The 25,026-nt window shown below is 43.5% G+C and overlaps 1 protein-coding gene and 1 pseudogene across 1 annotated transcript in view; one reads left to right on the top strand and one right to left on the bottom strand.

Moving 5' to 3' along the window:
- Nucleotides 1-25,026, top strand: part of SNAP47 (synaptosome associated protein 47) — a 779,054-nt gene that overhangs the window by 399,362 nt on the left and 354,666 nt on the right. The gene's annotated exons all lie outside the window — the stretch shown is intronic.
- LOC126935954 (tubulin beta-8 chain-like) lies at nucleotides 15,649-23,970 on the bottom strand (annotated as a pseudogene).

Here is a 25,026-nt window from a genome sequence, read left to right as displayed (position 1 = left end):
AATCAATAGAAAAGGAGGGAATCTTCCCTAACTCATTTTATGAGGCCAACATCATCCTGATACCCAAGCCTGACAGAAATACAACAAAAAAGAGAATTTTAGACCAATATCCCTGATGAACATCGATGCAAAAATCCTCAATAAAATACTGGCAAACCGAATCCAGCAGCATATCAAAAAGCTTATCCACCATGATCAAGTGGGCTTCATCCCTGGGATGCAAAGCTGGTTCAACATACACAAATCAAAAAACGTAATCCAGCATATAAACAGAACCAAAGACAAAAACCACATGATTATCTCAATAGATGCAGAAAAGGCCTTTGACAAAATTCAACAGCCCTTCATGCTAAAAACGCTCAATAAATTAGGTATTGATGGGACATATCTCAAAACAATAACAGGTATTTATGACAAACCCACAGCCAATATCATACTGAATGGGAAAAAACTGGAAGCATTCCCTTTGAAAACTGGCACAAGACAGGAATGCCCTCTCTCTCCACTCCTATTCAACGTAGTGTTGGAAGTTCTGGCTAGGGCATTGAGGCAAGAGAAAGAAATAAAGGGTATTCAGATAGGAAAAGAAGATGTCAAATTGTCCCTGTTCACAGATGACACGATCGTATATTTACAAAACCCCATTGTCCCAGCACAAAATCTCCTTAAGCTGATAAGCAACTTCAGCAAAGTCTCAGGATACAAAATCAATGTGCAAAAATCACAAGCATTCTTATACGCCAGTAACAGACAAACAGAGAGCCAAATCATGAATGACCTCCCATTCACAGTAGCTTCAAAGAGAATAAAATACCTAGGAATCCAACTTACAAGGGATGTAAAGGACCTGTTAAAGGAGGACTACAAACCACTGCTTAGTGAAATAAAAGAGGACACAAACAAATGGAAGAACATACCATGCTCATGGATAGGAAGAATCAATATCATGAAAATGGCCATACTGCCCAAGGTAATTTATAGATTCAATGCCATCCCCATTAAGCTGCCAATGACTTTCTTCACAGAATTGGAAAAAAACTGCTTTAAAGTTCATATGAAACCAAAAAAGACCCTGTATTGCCAAGACAATTCTAAGCCAAAAGAACAAAGCTGGAGGCATCACGCTACCTGACTTCAAACTATACTACAAGGTTACAGTAAGCAAAACAGCATGGTACTGGTACCAAAAGAGACATAGAGACCAATGGAACAGAACAGAGCCCTCAGAAATAATACCACACATCTACAGCCATCTGATCTTTGACAAACCTGACAAAAACAAGAAATGGGGAAAGGATTCCCTGTTTAAAAAATGGTGCTGGGAAAATTGGCTAGCCATAAGTAGAAAGCTGAAACTGGATCCTTTCCTTACTCCTTATACAAAAATTAATTCAAGATGGATTAGAGACTTAAATGTTAGACCTAATACCATAAAAACCCTAGAAGAAAACCTAGGTAATACCATTCAGGACATAGGCATGGGCAAGGACTTCATGTCTAAAACACCAAAAGCAACAGCAACAAAAGCCAAAATTGACAAATGGGATCTAATTAAACTAAAGAACTTCTGTACAGCAAAAGAAACTACCATCAGAGTGAACAGGCAACCTACAGAATGGGAGAAAATTTTTGCAATCTACTCATCTGACAAAGGGCTAATATCCAGAACCTATAAAGAACTCAATCAAATTTACAAGAAAAAAACAAACAACCCCATCAAAAAGTGGGCAAAGAATATGAACAGACACTTCTCAAAAGAAGACATTCATACAGCCAACAGACACATGAAAATATGCTCATCATCACTCGCCATCATAGAAATGCAAATCAAAACCACATTGAGATACCATCTCATACCAGTTAGAATGGCAATCATTAAAAAATTAGGAAACAATAGGTGTGGAGAGGATGTGGAAAAATAGGAACACTTTTACACTGTTGGTGGGACTGTAAACTAGTTCAACCATTGTGGAAGACAGTGTGGCGATTCCTCAAGGATCTAGAACTAGAAATACCATTCAACCCAGTCATCCCATTACTGGGGATATACCCAAAAGATTATAAGTCATGCTGCTATAAAGACACATGCACACATATGTTTATTGTGGCACTATTCACAATAGCAAAGACTTGGAATCAACCCAAATGTCCATCAGTGACAGACTGGATTAAGAAAATGTGGCACATACACACCATGGAATACTATGCAGCCACAAAAAAGGATGAGTTTGTGTCCTTTGTAGGGACACAAAGGACATAAGCAACTTCAGCAGGATGCAGCTGGAAACCATCATAATCAGCAAACTATTGCAAGAACAGAAAACCAAATACCACATGTTCTCACTCAGAGGTGGGAACTGAACAATGAGATCACTTGGGCACAGGAAGGGGAGCATCACACACCGGGTCCTATTGTGGGGAGGGGTTGGGGGAGGGATAGCATTAGGAGATATACCTAATGTAAATGACGAGTTAGTGGGTGCAGCACACCAACATGGCACATGTGTACGTATATAACAAACCTGCACATTGTGCACACGTACCCTAGAACTTAAAGTATTAAAAAAAAAAAGTGATTGTGGGAACAGTGTTCTGCAGAAGTGGGATGGATCAACCACACTGATTGAGAACTGGCATAGTGGGAAAAAGGAACTGTCTCTGATTGACTCAGGAAGACAAGTGGGATCAATGAGTGTCCACAGGTTACCAGCTTAGCAATAAAGGCAACAGGAAGTTGAGGGCTTGCCAGTGCTGTTTCAATGCTTTCTAATGATATCTATAGAGCGTTAACCTTGGGCAGGAGGTTCATTCTTAGGATACGTGAGAGTGTGGAGTTTGGGGGCAAGGGAGAAGAATCTAAGAATACATTGTGTTCGAGAGCCATTTGTTTTTGAAAACACTGTTGAGTTTGGAGAACATTGCCAGATCTGAGCTGCCAACCTAACTTTCAGATAATAAACTTTCATAAAATGAACTGTTTTCCTTTTGTCTTGGTACATAGTTCAAATGACATATAAACCATATGCTTCTGCAGAGCACCGTTTGAGGTAATAACACCTCATGGATTACCTCTATAACCTTTACTCAGCTGTTCACTTCACCAAATTTTTTGTAGGTAGATGTTTGATAGATGTAAAATACTTCATGAGATTTTCTCACAAACTGCCTTGCAAGTTAAGAGGAATCCCAAGGATCAGAGACTGACAGGTGTTACTGCCTTTAAGCCAATGGAATTGACAACGTTGCAGATGATGTAAGACAGAAAAGAAGCCCGGTGCAGTGGCTCACGCTTGTAATCCCAGCACTTTGGGAGGCCAAGGCAGGCGCATCATTTGAGGTCAGGAGTTTGAGACCATCCTGGCCAACAAGGTGAAACCCCATCTCTACTAAAAACACAAAAATTAGCTGGATGTGGTGGCACGTGTCTGTAATCTCAGCTACTCATGAGCCTGAGGCAGGAGAATCTCTTGAACCTGGGAGGCAGAGGTTGCAGTGAGCCGAGATCGCACCACTGCACTCCAGCCTGGAGACAGAGCTAGACTCCATCTAAAAACAAAACAAAACAGAAAATAAATTTTCATGAAATGATTGTGGAGATAGGAGTGAGAAGTACCCTTCTCTACAGGGGTATTCCTTATCAAGGCACTGAATATGGAAACATTTTATGGCCCCAAAGACCTGAACCTGTCATGCTGCTCTGCACAGCAGCCACTGGGAGGCTCTTTTGACTAGCAGTTCTTCAAGCTAGTGCCACAAAAGGATTAGTTATTGTGAAAAGGAGAAGATAGCAATGTACTCAGTATCCCTTGGGTTTTATACAATCAAGCATGACATATCTGTACAATTTCTATCAACCTGCAAACCAGGTATAAAAACACATTGCACAAGGTGGGTATTGAAGTGTTCATTTAATAACCTTAATGCACACTGGGCCTGTGCATGTGCTGCGTTTTATGGGTGTGAAGGCAATGACTCCATCTGTCTTCATGATGCCCTTGGCTGAGATGTCCAGTCATTCCTGTGATCAAAATTGGACTGCAAATTTCTAAGGATGGAGTAGATGTAGAGATATCTGACTTACAACTGTGATTTGGTCTCTTGCTTTGGCTGACTGAGCAAAATCTCTGAATATAAAAATAAAAGCCACTTACTTTCTGGTCAAAAACAGAAGAAATCTGTCATTCATGCATTCTTATCGTAACAGCTAAACTGAACTAAAATCAAATATCAGTGCTCTCTTTTGCAGATTTACCTGGAAAGGATCTTAACTTATACTGAAATTGACATTTGTCCATCTAACTGGAAAAGGATTTCCTTGGGAGTCACTCTGTTTGCCTCCAAGATTATGAATGATCAAGCTGTACAAAATGTGGACAACTCTCAGATCTTCAAGGATATCCCAGTAAAGGACATGTGAGTTTATAAGGTTTTGTTAAACTTTCTAAGCATTTTCAAATACCTCATTTTTTCCCATACAGTTAACACTTTCAAAATATTTTGAAAGGTAACATTGTACAGATAATGAAGATAGGTAAAAAACTACCTATGTTTTTCTATCCAGATTTAGTATAACAATTGGTATTTTTCATTATTAATGAATAAGTCTTGATGTGTTACTGTTGTAGTAATCTCCTTGAGAAATTGAAAAGTATTTTCCAGTGTTTTTCTTTTTCTTTTTTTTTTTTTTGGCAAGCATCTTACAAGTATGTTACCAGAACAACACAGTAAAGGTTTTTATGGCTTTCTACAAGCTGTCAGTTTTAGTCATTTTTTAAGGAGTACATATCTGGCCTTTGAAATAATTGGCTACTGGAGAAGTTATAACTTAAATGAGTTATACCAAACTTACAGAGTGAAAAAGGATATAAGAGAGTACCAGAAGCAACTATACATCAAAAAAATTGAATAACATAAATAAAATGAACAATTTTTTAGAAACAAAAAACCTACTAAGACAGAATCAGGAATAGAATAGCTGGATAAACCTATTCAGCAAGGAGATTCAGTATGAACATTGTATCAGTAACCGAAAACCCAGCAACAAAGAAAAGCCCTAGAGCAGATGGCTTCACTGCTGAATTCTACCCAACATTTAAAGCAGAATTAACACCAGTTTTTCTCAAACTCTTTCAAAAATTTGAAGAGGAGGTAACATTTTCTAACTCATTCTATGAGGCCAGTATTACCCAGACACCAAACCAAAGACAACACAAGAAAACTACAGACAAACATCACTTACAAATGCTGACGCAAAAATCCTCAACAAAATACTAGCAATTTAAATTTAGCAGTACATTAAAAGGATTATACACCATGAATGAGTATAATTGACTCTTAAAGTAAAAGTATGCTCCAACACATAAAAATCAATGTAATACCACATTAACCTATAGAAGAAAAAAAACCCACATGATTATTTTAACCAAAGCAGAAAAAGCATTTGTCAAAATTTAACCCACTTTCATGATAAAAAATACGCAAACTACAAACAGAAAGGAAAGACCTTAACATAATATGTTATACATTTAAAAAAAAACAAAGCTAACATAATGGTGAAAGCTTTTATCCTAAGAGCAAAAACAAGGATGCCTGCTTTTACCACTTCTATTTAATGTAGTATGGCAGGTTCTAGTTAGAGCAGTAAGGCAAGAAAAAGAATAAAAAATATTCCAATTAAAAAAGAGAAGGTAAAAGTATTTGTTTGCAGATGATATAATCTTGTATATTGTGAAAGAAACTGTCAGGAGCAATAAATAAAATTCAATAAAGTTGCAGGATACAAAATCAATACATAAAATCATTTGTATTTCTACAATAACTAACAATAAACTACATGAAGAAAAATCAAGACAACAGTATCATTTATGATACCGTCGAAAGAATAAAATACTTAGAAACCAACTTAACCAAGGTAATGAAAAACCTGTACAGTGAAAACTATAAACATTGCAGAAAGGTATTAAAGATGACTCAAATGAAAAGACACCATGTGTTCATGGATTGGAAGACAAAACCTTGTCAAGATGTCATTGTTATCTATAGTCATCTACAGATTCAATGAAATTCCTATAAAAATCCCAACATTTGCAAAAATAGAAAAACCTATTCTAAAATTCAGATGAAATCTCAAAAAAAAACCCCGTGTCCCAATCTATATTAAAATAAGCAAAGTTAAAGGACTAACGCCTTGTGGTTTCAAAATTACTGCAATGTTTCAGTACCCAAAAAATGTTGTACCAGCATAGAGACAGACATGAAGACCAAGGCAATATTGGTCATAATTTTCAACAAGGCAGCCAAAACTATTCAATGAGAAAGGACAGTATTTTTAAATGGTGCTAGAAAAACTGGATATTTACATGGAAAAGAATGATGTCGAACCCTTACTTTACATCATATACAAAACAATTAAAAATGGATCAAACATCTAATTGTGAGAGCTAAAGCTATAAAACCCTTAGAAGAAAACATAGGGAAAAAGTTTCATAACATAGAATCTGGCAATAATTTCTTGGATATGACAGTGAAAGTGCAGGCAACACAACAAAAATACATAAAAATAACATTATTAAAGTTAAAACCTTTTGTGTATCTGAAGATACAATCAATAGATTGAATATACAATTCACAGAGGGGGAGAAAATATCCACACACTATATATCTGATAAGTAGTTAATATCCAGGCTATATTAAGACCACAGCAACAACAACATCAAATTTAAAAATGAGCAAAGATTTTAAAATAAACATTTCTTTAAAGAAGATACACAAATGATCAGTAAGCACAGGGTGAGGTGCTCAGCATCAATTATGAGAACAATGTACATCAAAAGCACAATGCAATACCAACTGACACACATAAGTATAGCTACCATAAAACAATAACAACAACAATAAACCAAAACAAACAACAAAAACCCAGAGAACAGCAAATACTGGATGTGGAGAAGTCAGAAGTCTTGCATACTACTGGTGGGAAAGTAAAATGGCACAGCCACTGTGGAAAACAGTAATCACCATATGATCTAGCAATTCTGCTTTTGGGTATATACCTAAAAGAACTGAAAGCAGGAATTTGCACAGATATTTGCACACCCATATTTATAGCAGCACCCACAATAGCCAAAGAGTAGAAACCACCAAAATGTCCATCTATAGATGAATGGGTAAGCAAATATAGTCAATACATACAATGATATCTTCAACCTTAAAAATAAAAGAAATTTTGATACATGCTACAACAAAACTTGAGAAGATTTTGCTAAGTAAAATACGTTAGACAAAAAAGCAAATACTGTATGTTTCCACTTATATGAAGCACCCAGAGTAGTCAAATTTATAGACATAGAAAATAAAATAGTGGAGGTCAGGGGATGGGAGGAAGGGAAATGGGGAGTTATTTTTCCATAGATAGAATTTCAGTTTGGGATGATAAAATGGTTTTGAAAATGGATAGTGGTGATGGTTGCACAACAATGTATTTGTACTTAATGCCACTGAATTATACACCTCAAAGTGGTTACAGTGGTAAACTTTGTTATGCATATTTTACCACAGTGAAAAACTTAGCAAATATTTTTAAATCTACATTTTTCTTTGAACTCTTTATATCTGATATGGTTTGGCTTGGTATCCCCACCCAAATCTCATCTTGAATTGTACTCCCATATTTCCCACATGTTGTGGGAGTGACCTGGTGGGAGATTATTGGATCATGGGGACAGTTTCCCCTCTGCTGTTCTCATGGTAGTGACTAAGTCTCATCAGATCTGATGGTTTGATAAGGGGAAATCCGTTTCACTTGGCTTTTATTCTCTCTCCTGCTGCCACCATGTGAGACGTACCTTTCAATTTCTACCATGATTGTGAGGCCTCCTTAGCCATGTGAAACTGTAAGTACAGTAAACCTCTTTCTTTTGTAAATTGCTGAGTCTCGGGTATGTCTTTATCAGCAGCATGAAAATGCACTAATACAACATTCTTTGTTCATTTTCAATTTTTTTGCTGGTCTTTTAATAATTTATGATAGCTTTATATATACATTACCCAAATTAGCTTTTTGTCTGTCATATATATTGGAGATTTCCCCAGTCCGTTGACTTTTGACTTTGAGGCATTTTTTTCTCATTGAAAGTTTTAATTTTTATGAAGTCAAATTCATCAGTCTTCTATTTGATGACTTCTTCATTTAGGAGTTTAGGAGTTTCAGTTTAGGATAATAATAAAGTTGTAGATATGGATAAAGGAGATGGTTGTACAACCATGTGAGTATACTGAATGCCATTGAACTGTACATTTAAACATGATTAAAATGGTGAGATTTATGTTATATATATTTTACCACCAAAAAAGGGCCAGGCTTAGATGTTTATATGTTAGCGGTTTGGAGTAGCTCTGACACCTATTCCCCTCTAGGGCTCTAATTTATAAAACACCCACACAATAAAAGCAGATAGTGACTTCACATATCTTCATGGCATCTTATAAGCCCCACACCAGGGACTGTCTTGGAAAGCTGTTGTGGAAAAACTGGCATAAACTCGAGGTCAATATGAGACTTCTTGTCTCTTCTCATGCTGCTAATAAAGACATACTTGAAACTGGGTAATTTATAAAGGAAAGAAAGTTTAATGGACTCACAGTTCCACATGGCTAGGGAGGCCTCAAGATCACAACGGAAGGTAAAGAAGGAGCAAAGTCATGTCTTACATTGTGGCAGGCAAGAAGGAAGTGAGAGCCAAGTTAAGTGGGAAGTCCCTTATAAAACCATCAGATCTCATGAGGACTCGCTCAATATCATAACGGCATGGGGAAACCACTCCCATGATTCATTTCTCTCCACCTGGTCCCACCCTTGACACATGGGGAATCACAATTCAAGATGAGATTTGGGTGGGGACACAGAGCCAAACCATGTTATTCCATCCACAGCCCCTCCCAAATCTCATGTTCTCACATTTCAAAACCAATTTTGCTTTCCCAATAGTCCCCCAAAGTCTTAACTCATTTAAGCATCAACTCACAAGTCCACACTCTAAAGTCTCATCTGAGACAAGTACCTTCCACCTATGAGCCTGTAAAGTCAAAAGAAAGTTAGTTACTTCCTAGATACAATGGGGGTACAGACATTGGATAAATAAATACACCTGTTCCAAATGTGAGAAGCTGGCCAAAATGAAGGGGCTATAGGCCCCATGCAATTCCAAAATCCGGCAGGGCAGTCAATTCTTAAAGCTCTGAAATGATCTCCTTTGACTCCATGTCTCACATCCAGGTCTTGCTGATGCAAGGCTGCCCACAGCCTTGGGCAGCTCTGTCCCTGTGGCTTTGCAGGGTACAGCCTTGCCCCCTGGCTACTTTCATGGGCTGGCATTGTGTATCTGGGGCTTTTTCAGGTGCACAGTGCAAGCTGTAGGTGGGTCTACCATTCTGGGATCTGGAAGATAGTGGCCCTCTGCTCACAGCTCCACTAGGCAGTGCCCCAGTGGGGACTCTGTGTGGGGGCTCCAACCCCACCTTTTCCTTCCACACTGCTCTAGCAGAGGTTCTCCAGAGGGGCTGTACCCCTGCAGCAAACTTTGCCTGGACATCCAAGCATTTCCATACATCCTCTGAAATCTAGGCAGAGGTTCCCAAACCTCAATTCTTGACTTCTACACACCTACAGGCCCAACACCATGTGTAAGCCACCAAGGCTTGAGGCTTGTACCTGTGAAGCAATGGCCTGAACTGTACCTTGGTCCCTTTTAGTCACGGTTGGAGTGACTGGGATGCAGGGCACCAAATCCCAAGGCTGCACACTGCAGAGGGCCTCTAAACCTGGCCCAGGAAACCATTTTCTCCTCCCAGGCCTTTAGGCCTGTGATGGGAGGGGCTGCTGTGAAGGTCTCTGACATGCCTTGGAAACATTTTCCCCGTTGTCTTGGTGATTAACATTCAGCCCCTTGTTGCTTATGCAAATTTCTGCTGTAGGCTTGAATTTCTCCACAGAAAATGGGTTTTTTCTTTTCTGCTGCATCATCAGGCTGCAAATTTTTCAAGCTTTGATGAAGGGGTGGCCTGCCCCTCCACACCTGTGGGCATTTCTTGTTAGGTGGAATGAGAGACTTGAGAAAAGAAATGAGACACAGAGACAAAGTATAGAGAAAGAAAAAGTGGGCCCAGGGGACCAGCGCTCAGCATACAGAGGACCCACGCCGGCACCGGTCCCTTAGTTCCCTTAGTATTTATTGATAATTATCTTTACTATCTTAAAGAAAAGGAAGTGGCAGGATAATAGGATCATTATAGGGAGAAAGTCAGCAGTAAGACATATGAATAAAGTTCTCTGTGACATGAATAAGTTTAAGGAAAAGTGCTGTGCCTTGATATGCATATGTAAACATCTCCATAAACCTTTTTAGTGCATAAAGAGCAGCATTGAGCTAGCAAGTCCCGACTTTTAACCAGTAACCTGCCTTCAGGCACTTGTTTAACAAAGCACACCCTGCACAGCCCCAAATCCTTTAAACCTTGCGTCACCATAGCACATGTCTCTTGCAAGGACAAGGTTAGGGGTAGGGTCACAGATTAACAGCATCTCAAATACAGAACAAAATGGAGTCTCTTATGTCTACTTCTTTCTATATAGACACAGTAACAGGCTGATCTCTCTTTTCCCCACACTTTTATGCTCTGCTTCCTCTTTATTTTGAGATGGAGTTTCACTCTGGTCCCCCAGAATGGAGTACAATGGCATGATCTGGGCTCACTGCAACCTCCACCTCCTGGGTTTAAGTGATTCTCCTGCCTCAGCCTCCCGAGTAGCTGGGATTACAGGTGCCTGCCACCACGTCTGGCTAATTTTTGTATTATTAGTAGAGACAGGGTTTCACTATGTTGGTGAAGCTGGTCTTGAACTCCTGACCTCAAGTAACCCACCCACCTTGGCCTCCCAAAGTGCTAGGATTACAGGCATGAGCCACTGTGCCTGGCCCCTCTGTGTCCTTTTGAATGTTTTGCTGTTTAGAAATTTCTTCTGCAAGATACCCTAAATCATCTCTCTCAAGTTCAAAGTTCCACAAATCTCTAGGGCAGGGGCAAAGTGCCACCAGTCTCTTTGCATAGCATGAGTGACCTTTACTGCAGTTCCCAACAAGATCCTTATCTCTATCTGAGACCACCTCAGCCTGGACCTTATTGTCCATATCACTATCAGCATTTTGGTCAAAGCCATTCAACAAGTCTCTAGGAAGTTCCAAACCTTCCAACATCTTCCTGTGTTCTAAGCTCTCCAAACTGTTCCAACCTCTGCCTGTTACCCAGGTCCAAAGTCACTTCCACATTTTGGGGTGTCTTTACACTAGCACCCTATTCCTGGGACCAATTTACTGTATTAGTCTGTCCTCATACTGCTAATAAAGACATTCCTGAGACTGGGTAATATATTAAGGAAAGGAGGTTTAATGGACTCACAGTTCCACATGGCTGAGGAGGCCCCACAATCATGGCAGAAGGTGAAGGAGGAGAAAAGTCACACCTTACATGGCAGCAAGCATGAGAGGAGTGAGAGCCAAGTGAAGGGGGAAGCCCCTTATAAAACCATCAGATCTTGGGAGAACTCAGTCACTATCATGAGAATAGTATGGGGGGAACTGCCCCATGATTTAATTGTCTCCACCTGGTCCCATCCTTGACACATGGGCATTATCACAAATTAAGGTAAGATTTGGGTAGGGACAGAGAGCCAAACCATATAACCTCCTATCCCCTATTCTGGAACTAGATGGAGGAACATATGCATGCAGGGTCACCTGGAGAGATTAGATGGGGCAAGCAGAACAGTCTTGCCCAAATCATCCCATGAGCCTGGACCTTGAGCCCTCTCACATGCTGTCAGGCATGTATCATACCAAGAAAGGAGGCTAGGAGGGTACTGTATCTACCTGTATACAGGGAGCTATGAAATATCTGAGTTGAGAATGTGACACATGAGAGGACAGAGTCAGTATGTATGACCTTTACACAGTGACCTGGCTCAAATAATTTCAGGCTTGCATTAACCAGGTGAGTTCCTCTTTCTCTCCAAGGCAGGTAAACTAGAGGGGTGAAGTGGGAGTTGGGGATAATTTTGGGTAGTACTTATTCTGTGTTCTAAATAAGAAAACCATAAATGCCCTCTTTCAGGGTCCAAATATTAGGTGAAAAAAATCCCTTTGTCATTTCAGTCATGTACTGTGGACTCCAGCCGAGCAGTACACAAATATTCATTTATACTTTCTCTCTGCATAACGTGGGCTTTTCCAGTATTATGATGTAGCTGACTAAGTCCTCTCATGTTACTAACCGGGGACCAGACTACTGAATGTCATAACAGGTGGCCAGCATGTCTGTGAAGGGCAGAAACTGGGGAAACAGCTAGTAAGGTCCCAATGCCCATTCCATAGAGGACTCCACACTTACAATACCAGGCTGCCTCACTAGTTATGCCCCCAAATAAAAAAACAAAACTCCTCTGCAGAATGTGTGTACACACACCTAAATACATGCACACAGCTACATGCAAAGGGAAAGGGCTTGGAAGAAACCAGATCCACCTCTGAACACCAGTTACTTCTGGGAAAGGGGCAGATGAAGACAACTGCCCCATTATCTTTTAAACTGATGAGCCTGTGTTAACTTTGCACTCTTTGGGTTATTACACGAGCCCTGCAGAACTGAACCACCATCAACCACTTGCACTTTTCCTGATACCAAATGATGACTTCCCTCAAAGTTCAGCCCCACCACCTGCTTCCCATGTAGGGGGCTACTGACCTCCTGGGGTGCAGTCCTGGTCCCAGGTAGGGGGCCACTGGCCTCCTGGGGTACAGGGCTCCAGGCTAAATCCACCCCACAGATTCCTAGTGAAACCAGCATGTGTCCAAGGGGCTTTCCCAAGCCTGGGCAATGTGCCCACCAGAGAAATATGCCTATACTTGCTCCCCTAGGACAGACTCCCTTTCCCTTCAGTTGGAATGAGGGGTAGGGAAGATTTCATGGTGTCTGGTAGAGGTTGGGTATGCTGAATCTGATGTGCTGTCAGAAGCTCCCCAGAGTCAGGTGCATTCTCAGCACATGGCGTGTGCTGCCCCTTCAAGCTGTGAGAGTCCCAGAAGGCAGGTGCTACTGCAACCCCCATTTATAGGTAAGCAGAGGTCAGGTGATCTGCAGCAAGCCAAGAAGCTAAGAGGCCAACACGCTGGATCTGCATTTTGCTTGCAGAGGCCCCATCTGGCTGCCTGAGGCTGCTCTTGAGACTCCTCCTGCCGCCTGCTCCTCCTCTTCCCTCTGCAGCTATGCCAGCTTCTACCCACAGCTGTGCTCCAAGTGGGGAACATCTATGGGTACACCATGGCACAGCTGCTCAAAAACCACAGCATGTAGTAGAGCCCCCACTTCATGCTGTCTCCCATGTCCAAGTCCAAGTTCATCTAGGGCTTTAATGAGACCAAGCTCCACTGAATTCCCGGATAGTAGATAATCCCTACAATCCCTTCTACATGGGTAAGCCACCAGACCTTGGCCCTGCTCCCTCCTGGCCCCATCATTCTGCCTCAATTGCTTACACGCTACCCTGTCTGTACTGTTTTGAAGCCCTACAAGAACGTTGAGATTCTGAGCTGACTCCCACTGAAGGAAGAAAACCATCAGCAGTCACTAGGTTCTGCTTTCTGGAAGCTTCATGCCCCCTCCCACCATGGCCCATGCTTGCCGGGCTGGAAGCAGGACTCCTGAGACTTGAGAAACACAGACCTGCAGCTAGCATATTAAAAAAAAAGGCCCCTAAGAGGACCACTCCCATCCATGAAGTCCCAGGTGGAACCAGGTAATTGGGAAATACACAGGAACCAAGCCTGGGCCCCACTCAGAACCAGGTGGGAACTGCAGCAGTGACTTGCCCCCTCTGCCACTCTGGCTGTACCACTGCAGGAGGGAGGAACATCTGACACCACCCACGAGTGGAGACACTAGTTATGGGCAGCTTCCAGTTGTTGCTGCAGCTGAACCTTCCCAACCAGCTCCATGTAAGGCCAACTCAGGTGGGTGAAGGCCTGGGCTGTGCTGGGCAAGGACACCCCTCAGAGGGCAAGAGCCAGTGAGGAGGGCTGTCACAGAGGCCCCTTTTCTTGCTCTGAGAACAGGTTGGGGCATTAAAGGGGAACTTCTCTCACCTCCCAGCTGTGTCCCTACCCAGGGACATATTTTCCAAAGATGAGACACTCCTCTGCTTGCCTGTGAAGCAATTGCCAGCATTTAGGGAAAAGGAGATGAGCCTCACCTGCCTTCCCTGATGCATCTGAGACAGGTGGGCAGGCCTAGGGGAAGGCCAAGGGGATCTGGGATAGGACGTGAACATCTGCCCAACCCCAGGCTATGCTGGCTTCATCTTCCTGATCCACCTGTGTGATGGGGTGAATTACCAACAGGGTGTCATACAGGCCATGGCTGAGTTCTATAAGAGCCAGGTAGAAGAGCACTGTCCTGGGTGTGCTCCCAAGCACCCAGCTCATACACATCTTATTGACAGCTTCCTGGAGGCAGGCCTCGAAGTCCAGGCTTCCTGAGAGGCCTGGGAAAGAGGCTCTGCCTGGCTTAAGGGCCTGACCCCAAAGGTGCCACTTCCACCTCTCTCATCCTGATAGCCTTGTATTCTCCCCCTGCTTTGAAGCGGGAGATAGGTGAGACAAGAGGCAGTGTACATTAGCTACTTTTCCAGGGAGTGCCATCCCTCCAGCCTGGGGCAGAACAGACCCCTGAGTAGGCATTTTCATCACTGGTTGCCAGATTCCCAGTTCCTGTTCAGAAACTGCACCCATGGAGAGACACACACAGGCCCAGTGACCACATGTACAGCCCCCAGGGCCTAATTCCCTTCTACATGCATGTGAGTACACAGTGGGCTTGATTCCTGCCAACTAGTCTCTGCCCCTGCCAGATATTCGTGTGCCCATATGATTAGGGGGAAGAGGTCACACTGACACACCCACGCTATCATGGGGAACGGGTAGCTGGCCCCCTATTTGACCACCCTTTATTGCTGGTTCAGCACCAGTAGTGCTACTACATTGTCTCCAAGGTCCTACCTTGGGGTAGAATTGCCCAACCCTTTTGGAAGTAGGGTGGGGGTGGGCAACACTGGCCTCTTTTAAGTTACAGAGACCAGCTGGTCCTGTGGAGGAGAAGCAAGGGTTGCCTTCAGGAAGCAGGTTCCCTACTGAGCAGATGACCAAGGCCCAGGGCAGGTTCAAGCTCCTGTGAAGCATGCCTGCCATGTCCATAGCCCATACTAACCCCGCCAGGAACCACTGGAATGCTTGTTCCTGGGCATAGAAGCCCAAGTCAGCTGTAACCTTGCAGCACAATTACATCTGCCAGCAGTACCCAGAGGGCCTATAGAAAGTGCAGGTGAAAGCAGATGCTAAGAGAATGCTCTATTAGGCAAAACTGCATACTATGAAAATGCTTTAGAATGCAACAAGAGGAGATGTGAAGACACAAAGAACAAGTGCGTAGTGACACATGGCTATCAGAACACACTAGAGAATCCACACCGCTTCCCCTCTTTACCCAGAAAAGGCAGGCTCTAGGCCACCTCCTTCCTCCTCAGCTGTGGCATCCTGGTACTGCTTACTCAGACAGCAAGTCGTTCATGTTGCTCTCAGCCTTGGTGAACTCCATCACGTCCATGCCCTCACCCATGTACCAGTGCAGGAAGGCCTGGAACACACTTGAACAGCTCCAGGATGGCGTATTGTTGCCGATGCAGGTGGCTGACATTTTTAGCCCCTTAGATGCAATGGCACAGATGGCCGTTTTCACATTGTGAGAGCCAGTCAGCAAAGTAGCTGCTGTTCTTGTTTTAAATATTGAACATTTGCTCATCCACCTCCCTCATGGACACACAACCTCTGAAAATGGCAGCCAACATTAGGTAGTGGCCATGACGGGGCTCACAGGCAACCATCATATTCTTAGCATCAAATATTTGCTGGGTAAGCTCAGCCACAGTCAGGGCCCAGTACTGTTGGCTGCCCTGGCTGGTCGGTGGGGCAAAGTCAGGCATGAAGAAGTGCACAGCCGGGGAAATGGGATCATGTTCATGGCCAGCCTTTGCAGGTCAGTATTCAGCTGGCCTGGGAAGCGCAGGCACATGATGACCCCACTCATGGTAGCAGACACCAGGTGATTCAGGTCACCATAGGTGGGTGTGGGCAGTTTTAGGGTTCTGGAACAGATGTCATGCAGAACTACAGGGCTTCGCTATCAATGCAAAGGTCTCCTTTGCAATTTCTATGAGCTGGTGGACTGAGAGGGTGGCACTGTAGGACTCCACCATGGTATCTGACACCTTGGGCAAAGGCAGAACACCGTTTATGATCCTGTCTGGGTACCCCTCCCAGATATTACTGATGAGAAGGGTACCCATCCCAGATCCAGTCCCTCCACCCAGGGAGCGGGTAAGCTGGAAACCCTGCAGGCAGTCACAGCTCTGATTCTTTTTTCACAACATCCATCACCGACGCCTTCAGCTCTGCACCTTCTGTGTAGTGCCCCTTGGCCCAGTTGTTCCTGGCCCCACACTGACCTGTAAGACAGTATAGCAAGTCACTGGATGGCCAGATATACAGTCATCAGGGGCCACCACAATGCAAAAAAGGGCCAAGTGGGGGGCGGAGCAAGATGGCCAAATAGGAACAGCTCCAGTCTCCAACTCCCAGCGCGAGTGACACAGAAGACCTGTGATTTCTGCATTTTCAACTGAGGTACTGAGTTCATCTCACTAGGGAGTGCTGGACAATCGGTGCTGGTCAGCTGCTGCTGCAGCCCGACCAGCGAGAGCTGAAGCAGGGCGAGGCATCGCCTCACCTGGGAAGTGCAAGGGGAAAGGGAATCCCTTTTCCTAGCCAGGGGAACTGAGACACACAACACCTGGAAAATCGGGTAACTCCCACCCCAGTACTGCGCTTTAAGCAAACAGGCACACGAGGAGATTATATCCCACACCTGGCCGGGAGGGTCCCACGCCCACGGAGCCTCCCTCATTGCTAGCACAGCAGTCTGCGATCTCGCAGCAAGGCAGCAGCGAGGCTGGGGGAGGGGCGCCCGCCATTGCTGAGGCTTAAGTAGGTAAACAAAGCCCCTGGGAAGCTCGAACTGGGTGGAGCTCACAGCAGCTCAAGGAAACCTGCCTGTCTCTGTAGACTCCACCTCTGGGGACAGGGCACAGTAAACAACCACAAAAGCAGCAGAAACCTCTGCAGACGCAAATGACTCTGTCTGACAGCTTTGAAGAGAGCAGTGGATCTCCCAACATGGAGGTTGAGATCTGAGAAGGGACAGACTGCCTACTCAAGTGGGTCCCTGACCCCTGAGTAGCCTAACTGGGAGACATCCCCCACTAGGGGCAGTCTGACACCCCACACCTCACAGGGTGGAGTACACCCCTGAGAGGAAGCCTCCAAAGCAAGAATCAGACAGGTACACTCGCTGTTTAGCAATATTCTATCTTCTGCAGCCTCTGCTGCTGACACCCAGGCAAACAGGGTCTGGAGTGGACCTCAAGCAATTTCCAACAGACCTGCAGCTGAGGGTCCTGACTGTTAGAAGGAAAACTATCAAACAGGAAGGACACCCACACCAAAACCCCATCAGTACGTCACCATCATCATGAAAGACCAGAGGCAGATAAAACCACAAAGATGGGGAAAAAGCAGTGCAGAAAAGCTGGAAATTCAAAAAATAAGAGTGCATCTCCCCCGGCAAAGGAGCGCAGCTCATCGCCAGCAACGGATCAAAGCTTGACGGAGAATGACTTTGACGAGATGAGAGAAGGCTTCAGTCCATCAAACTTCTCAGAGCTAAAGGAGGAATTATGTACCCAGTGCAAAGAAACTAAAAATCTTGAAAAAAAGTGGAAGAATTGACGGCTAGAGTAATTAATGCAGAGAAGGTCATAAACGAACTGACAGAGATGAAAACCATGACACGAGAAATACGTGACAAATGCACAAGCTTCAGTAACCAACTCGATCAACTGGAAGAAAGAGTATCAGCGATTGAGGATCAAATGAATGAAATGAAGTGAGAAGAGAAACCAAAAGAAAAAAGAAGAAAAAGAAATGAACAAAGCCTGCAAGAAGTATGGGATTATGTAAAAAGACCAAATCTACGTCTGATTGTGGTGCCTGAAAGTGAGGGGGAAAATGGACCCAAGTTGGAAAACACTCTTCAGGATATCATCCAGGAGAACTTCCCCAACCCAGTAGGGCAGGCCAACATTCAAATTCAGGAAATACAGAGAACGCCACAAAGATACTCCTCGAGAAGAGCAACTCCAAGACACATAATTGCCAGATTCAGCAAAGTTGAAATGAAGGAAAAAATCTTAAGGGCAGCCAGAGAGAAAGGTCGGGTTACCCACAAAGGGAAGCCCATCAGACTAACAGCAGATCTCTCGGCAGAAACTCTACAAGCCAGAAGAGAGTGGGGGCCAATATTCAACATTCTTAAAGAAAAGAATTTTCAACCCAGAATTTCATATCCAGCCAAACTAAGTTTCATAAGTGAAGGAGAAATAAAATCCTTTACAGATAAGCAAATGCTTAGAGATTTTGTCACCACTAGGCCTGCCTTACAAGAGACCCTGAAGGAAGCACTAAACATGGAAAGGAACAACCGGTACCAGCCATTGCAAAAACATGCCAAAATGTGAAGACCATCGAGGCCAGGAAGAAACTGCATCAACTAACGAGCAAAATAACCAGTTAATATCATAATGGCAGGATCAAGTACACACATAACAATATTAACCTTAAATGTAAATGGACTAAATGGTCCAATTAAAAGACACAGACTGGCAAACTGGATAAAGAGTCAAGACCCATCAGTCTGCTGTATTCAGAGACCCATCTCACATGCAGAGACATACATAGGCTCAAAATAAAGGGATGGAGGAAGATTTACCAAACAAATGGAGAACAAAAAAAGCAGGGGTTGCAATACTAGTCTCTGATAAAACAGACTTTAAACCATCAAAGATCAAAAGAGACAAAGAAGGCCATTACATAATGGTAAAAGGATCAATTCAACAGGAAGAGCTAACTATCCTAAATATATCTGCACCCAATACAGGAGCACCCAGATTCATAAAGCAAGTCCTTAGAGACTTACAAAGAGACTGAGACTCCCATACAATAATAATGGGAGACTTCAACACCCCACTGTCAACATTAGACAGATCAACGAGACAGAAAGTTAACAAGGATATCCAGGAATTGAACTCATCTCTGCAGCAAGCAGACCTAATAGACATCTATAGAACTCTCCACCCCAAATCAACAGAATATACATTCTACTCAGCACCACATCTCACTTATTCCAAAATTGACCACATAATTGGAAGTAAAGTACTCCTCAGCAAATGTACAAGAACAGAAATTATAACAAACTGTCTCTCAGACCACAGTGCAATCAAACTAGAACTCAGGACTAAGAAACTCAATAAAAACGGCTCAACTACATGGAAACTGAACAACCTGCTCCTGAATGACTATTGGGTACATAACCAAATGAAGGCAGAAATAAAGATGTTCTTTGAAACCAATGAGAACAAAGATACAACATACCAGAATCTCTGGGACACATTTAAAGCAGTGTGTAGAGGGAAATTTATAGCACTAAATGCCCACAAGAGAAAGCAGGAAAGATCTAAAATTGACACTCTAACATCACAATTAAAAGAACTAGAGAAGCAAGAGCAAACACATTCAAAAGCTAGCAGAAGGCAAGAAATAACTAACATCAGAGCAGAACTGAAGGAGATAGAGACACAAAAAACCCTCCAAAAAATCAATGAATCCAGGAGTTGGTTTTTTGAAAAGATCAACAAAATTGACAGACCGCTAGCAAGACTAATAAAGAAGAAAAGAGAGAAGAATCAAATAGACGCAATAAAAAATGATAAAGGGGATATCACCACCGACCCCACAGAAATACAAACTACCATCAGAGAATACTATAAACACCTCCACACAAATAAACTAGAAAATCTAGAAGAAATGGATAATTTCCTGGACACTTTACACTCTTCCAAGACTAAACCAGGAAGAAGTTGAATCCCTGAATAGACCAATAGCAGGCTCTGAAATTGAGGCAATAATTAATAGCCTACCAACCAAAAAAAGTCCAGGACCAGATGGATTCACAGCTGAATTCTATCAGAGGTACAAGGAGGAGTTGGTACCATTCCTTCTGAAACTATTCCAATCAATAGAAAAAGAGGGAATCCTCCCTAACTCATTTTATGAGGCCAACATCATCCTGATACCAAAGCCTGGCAGAGACACAACAAAAAAAGAGAATTTTAGACCAATATCCCTGATGAACATCGATGCAAAAATCCTCAATAAAATACTGGCAAACCGGATTCAGCAGCACATCAAAAAGCTTATCCACCATGATCAAGTGGGCTTCATCCCTGGGATGCAAGGCTGGTTCAACATTCGCAAATCAATAAACATAATCCAGCATATAAACAGAACCAAAGACAAGAACCACATGATTATCTCAATAGATGCAGAAAAGGCTTTTGACAAAATTCAACAGCCCTTCATGCTAAAAACGCTCAATAAATTCGGTATTGATGGGACGTACCTCAAAATAATAAGAGCTATTTATGACAAACCCACAGCCAATATCATACTGAATGGGCAAAAACTGGAAAAATTCCCTTTGAAAACTGGCACGAGACAGGGATGCCCTCTCTCACCACTCCTATTCCACATACTGTTGGAAGTTCTGGCTAGGGCAATCAGGCAAGAGAAAGAAATCAAGGGTATTCAGTTAGGAAAAGAAGTCAAATTGTCCCTGTTTGCAGATGACATGATTGTATATTTAGAAAACCCCATTGTCTCAGCCCAAAATCTCCTTAAGCTGATAAGAAACTTCAGCAAAGTCTCAGGATACAAAATTAATGTCCAAAAATCACAAGCGTTCTTATACACTAGTAACAGACAAACACAGAGCCAAATCATGAATGAACTTCCATTCACAATTGCTTCAAAGAGAATAAAATACCTAGGAATCCAACTTACAAGGGATGTAAAGGACCTCTTCAAGGAGAACTACAAACCACTGCTCAGTGAAATAAAAGAGGACACAAAGAAATGGAAGAACATACCATGCTCATGGATAGGAAGAATCAATATCGTGAAAATGGCCATACTGTCCAAGGTTATTTATAGATTCAATGCCATCCCCATCAAGCTACCAATGAGTTTCTTCACAGAATTGTAAAAAACTGCTTTAAAGTTCATATGGAACCAAAAAAGACCCTGCATTGCCAAGACAATCCTAAGTCAAAAGAAAAAAGCTGGAGGCATCACGCTACCTGACTTCAAACTATACTACAAGCCTACAGTAACCAAAACAGCATGGTACTGGTACCAAAACAGAGATATAGACCAATGGAACAGAACAAGTCCTCAGAAATAATACTACACATCTACAGCCATCTGATCTTTGACAAACCTGAGAGAAACAAGAAATGGGGAAAGGATTCCCTATTTAATAAATGGTGCTGGGAAAACTGGCTAGCCATAAGTAGAAAGCTGAAACTGGATCCTTTCCTTACTCCTTATATGAAAATTAATTCAAGATGGATTAGAGACTTAAATGTTAGACCTAATACCATAAAAACCCTAGAGGAAAACCTAGGTAGTACCATTTAGGACATAGGCATGGGCAAAGACTTCATATCTAAAACACCAAAATCAACGGCAGCAAAAGCCAAAATTGACAAATGGGATCTCATTAAACTAAAGAGCTTCTGCACAGCAAAAGAAACTACCATCAGAGTGAACAGGCAACCTACAGAACGGGAGAAAATTTTTGCAATCTACTCATCTGACAAAGGGCTAATATCCAGAACCTACAAAGAACTCAAATTTACAAGAAAAAAAGAAACAACCCCATCAAAAAGTGGGCAAAGGATATGAACAGACATTTCTCAAAAGAAGACATTCATACAGCCAACAGACACATGAAAAAATGTTCATCATCACTGGCCATCAGAGAAATGCAAATCAAAACCACAATGAGATACCATCTCACACAAGTTAGAATGGCAATCATTAAAAAGTCAGGAAACAACAGGTGCTGGAGAAGATGTGGAGAAATAGGAACACTTTTACACTGTTGGTGGGAATGTAAACTAGTTCAACCATTATGGAAAACAGTATGGCGATTCCTCAAGGATCTAGAACTAGATGTACCATATGACCCAGCCATTGCATTACTGGGTATATACCCAAAGGATTATAAATCATGCTGCTATAAAGACACATGCACACGTATGTTTATTGCGGCACTATGCACAATAGCAAACACTTGGAATCAACCCAAATGTCCATCAGTGACAGACTGGATTAAGAAAATGTGGCACATATACACCATGGAATAGTATGCGGCCATAAAAAAGGATGAGTTTGTGTCCTTTGTAGGGACATGGATGCAGCTGGAAACCATCATTCTTAGCAAACTATCACAAGGACAGAAAACTAAACACCACATGTTCTCACTCATAGGTGGGAACTGAACAATGAGATCACTTGGACTCGGGAAGGGGAACATCACACACTGGGGCCTATCATGGGGAGGGGGGAAAGGGGAGGGATTGCATTGGGAGTTATACCTGATGTAAATGACGAGTTGATGGGTGCTGACGAGTTGATGGGTGCAGCACAGCAACATGGCACAAGTATACATATGTAACAAACCTGCACGTTATGCACATGTACCCTAGAACTTAAAGTATAATAAAAAATAAATAAATAAATAAATAAATAAATAAATAAAAAGAATCTGAGATGTCAAAAAAAAAAAACAAAAACAAAAACAAAGGGCCAAGTATCACATGTGAGGTGAAAGCACCATTCACCCTGCAGGTGGAGCAGGTGGACCTCCCCCCACAAAGCTAAAGGACAGCAGCCTCCCCTGTTAGAAATTAAGTCAGGAGCCGAACCTGAGACAGCCTAACAACAGACCTTCTGCAGGTGGCTCCTGCCCATCCCCAAGGAAAGCAGCAGCTTCTGCCCCCAGCTCAGCTCCCTGCAGAAAGATTTCATCAGCAGCTCGTCTCAGGCAGACAGCTGGGCCTTCCTCCCAAAGCCCGTTTAGGAGAAGGAGATTGAGTGACTCAGGATACGAGGGTGTTCAGGGGCCCTAGCTCCACAGTTCCCACAGCGATGACCTTGGGGCACTCCGTGAATCTGAGCTGCCCTGGCTAAGGAGCCCCACCCCAGTCCTCACCCACAGCTCACCGAAGATGTCGTCCGACCTGAAGACCCACCCGAAGGGCCCCGAGCGCACAGAGTCTACGGTGCCCGGCTCCGGATCTACGAGCACAGCGCGGGGCAGGTACCTGCCACCTGAGGGGAGCGGGAGGGCATCAGCGAGCAGAGGGCTGCCATTCCCAGGACGACGGTGGGGGAAGGGCTGGGGTCTCACACCTGGCCTCGTTGTAGTATACGTTGAGGCGCTCCAGATGCAGGTCCCTGTCCCCATGGGAGGTCCCAGCAGAGTCCATGGTTTGTTCATCAGAGATCACCTCCCAGAACTGCGAGAGACACGAGGGGCCAGACAGGCCAGGGCTGAGTCAGGGAGGCTGCGGAGTCCGAGGCTCCCCAGCCCCTCTTCTATCCCCAGCCCCTCTCCTACCCCCACTCCAGGCCTCTGGATCCGTGGAGGTCCGCCCTGGCTGCCTAGCCAGCCACCCAGGTCCACCGCGACCCAAGCAGGGAGCCCAGGGGCCTCAATAGAGCTCCTGCCACTGCCAACATCTTCCCCGGCCACCCGGCAGGCCTGCGCTGGGCCCTCAAAGCCGCGGCCACCAACCTTGGTGTGAATCTGGTTCCCACACCGCCGGGTCTGCGATAGCACGATCTCCCTCATGGCCACTGCGGGACTAAGGCGGAAGGAGAAAAGCGAGGAGGAGCAGACGCGTAGCGACAGTGCCAGTGCTCCGCCAACGCTAAAATAACCCCACGCCCACCTCCCCCAGCCTCAGACTGAGCTACCAGAATAAGCAACAGCTTTACTTCCACACAGGTGTACCCACCTGTGAATCCGTTGGCGTTCAAGGTCTGTTGGAGGGCTCAGGTGGCCTTGCTGTGATCCTTTCCACGTTGGGGAAAGCTGGTCAGCTGGAGAACTTCCTCCCATGTCTTTAGTAAGACTAAATCCCAAGCTGAGCTGAAACAGAATTTTCCTCCCATATGGGAAGGGAAGCCTTTTGTTTCCATATTCACAGCGTGTCTTTGCACTTGTCCTAGATTGACAACATAATTTTGTAACTGATGAGCCCTTTCATCTATTAGGAGATCTGTGGTTAGGAAAGACCTTCTGTATGTTAACTCAATAGGATGTACTTATAAGTTTTCCTTTGGAGCAGCTCAAACCCAGAGTAAGCTATGCGTGTTAGAGATAGTCAGGCCTCTGACTTAGCTAGAGTCTTCTTTAGAGTATGATTAACACTTTCACCTTTCCAGAGGACTGCGGTCTCCTCGCAGAGTGAAGGTGATATTGGATTCCTGAAGCTGAGGATAGCTGTTGGGAAATGACTGCTGTGAAAGATGGGCCATTGTCACTTTGCAGGCCTTTAGATGACCCAAAAGGAGGAATTACTTCTTCTGGTAAACACTTTTCAGATAGGGTGGAGAATGCCGCGATCTAACCAGTGAATGTATCAGTAAGCATTAGCAAATATTTGAATCTCCTGCAGAAAGGCATCTGAGTAAATTAGAGTTGCCAGCCCTCACCTGGATGGGTTCCTCAATGTTGGACAGGTTTAACTGGAAGGGGAGAAAATTGCTGGCTCTTTGGGTTATTTCAGGCACTGAATCACCTGCTTTAGTGTCTTGAAAAGATTTATCCCCATAAGCAAATGAGACATTAGCTGAATCAAAGAATCCCTTCTAGGGTGAAAAGAATCATGAATGTGCTTAATTA

The sequence above is a fragment of the Macaca thibetana genome, chromosome 1 (genome assembly GCF_024542745.1).
Source record: "Macaca thibetana thibetana isolate TM-01 chromosome 1, ASM2454274v1, whole genome shotgun sequence".
In the NCBI taxonomy this organism is placed as follows: Eukaryota; Metazoa; Chordata; class Mammalia; order Primates; family Cercopithecidae; genus Macaca; species Macaca thibetana.
Note: the sequence above shows the minus strand (reverse complement) of the source record. Positions and strands in the feature narration are given on the sequence as shown.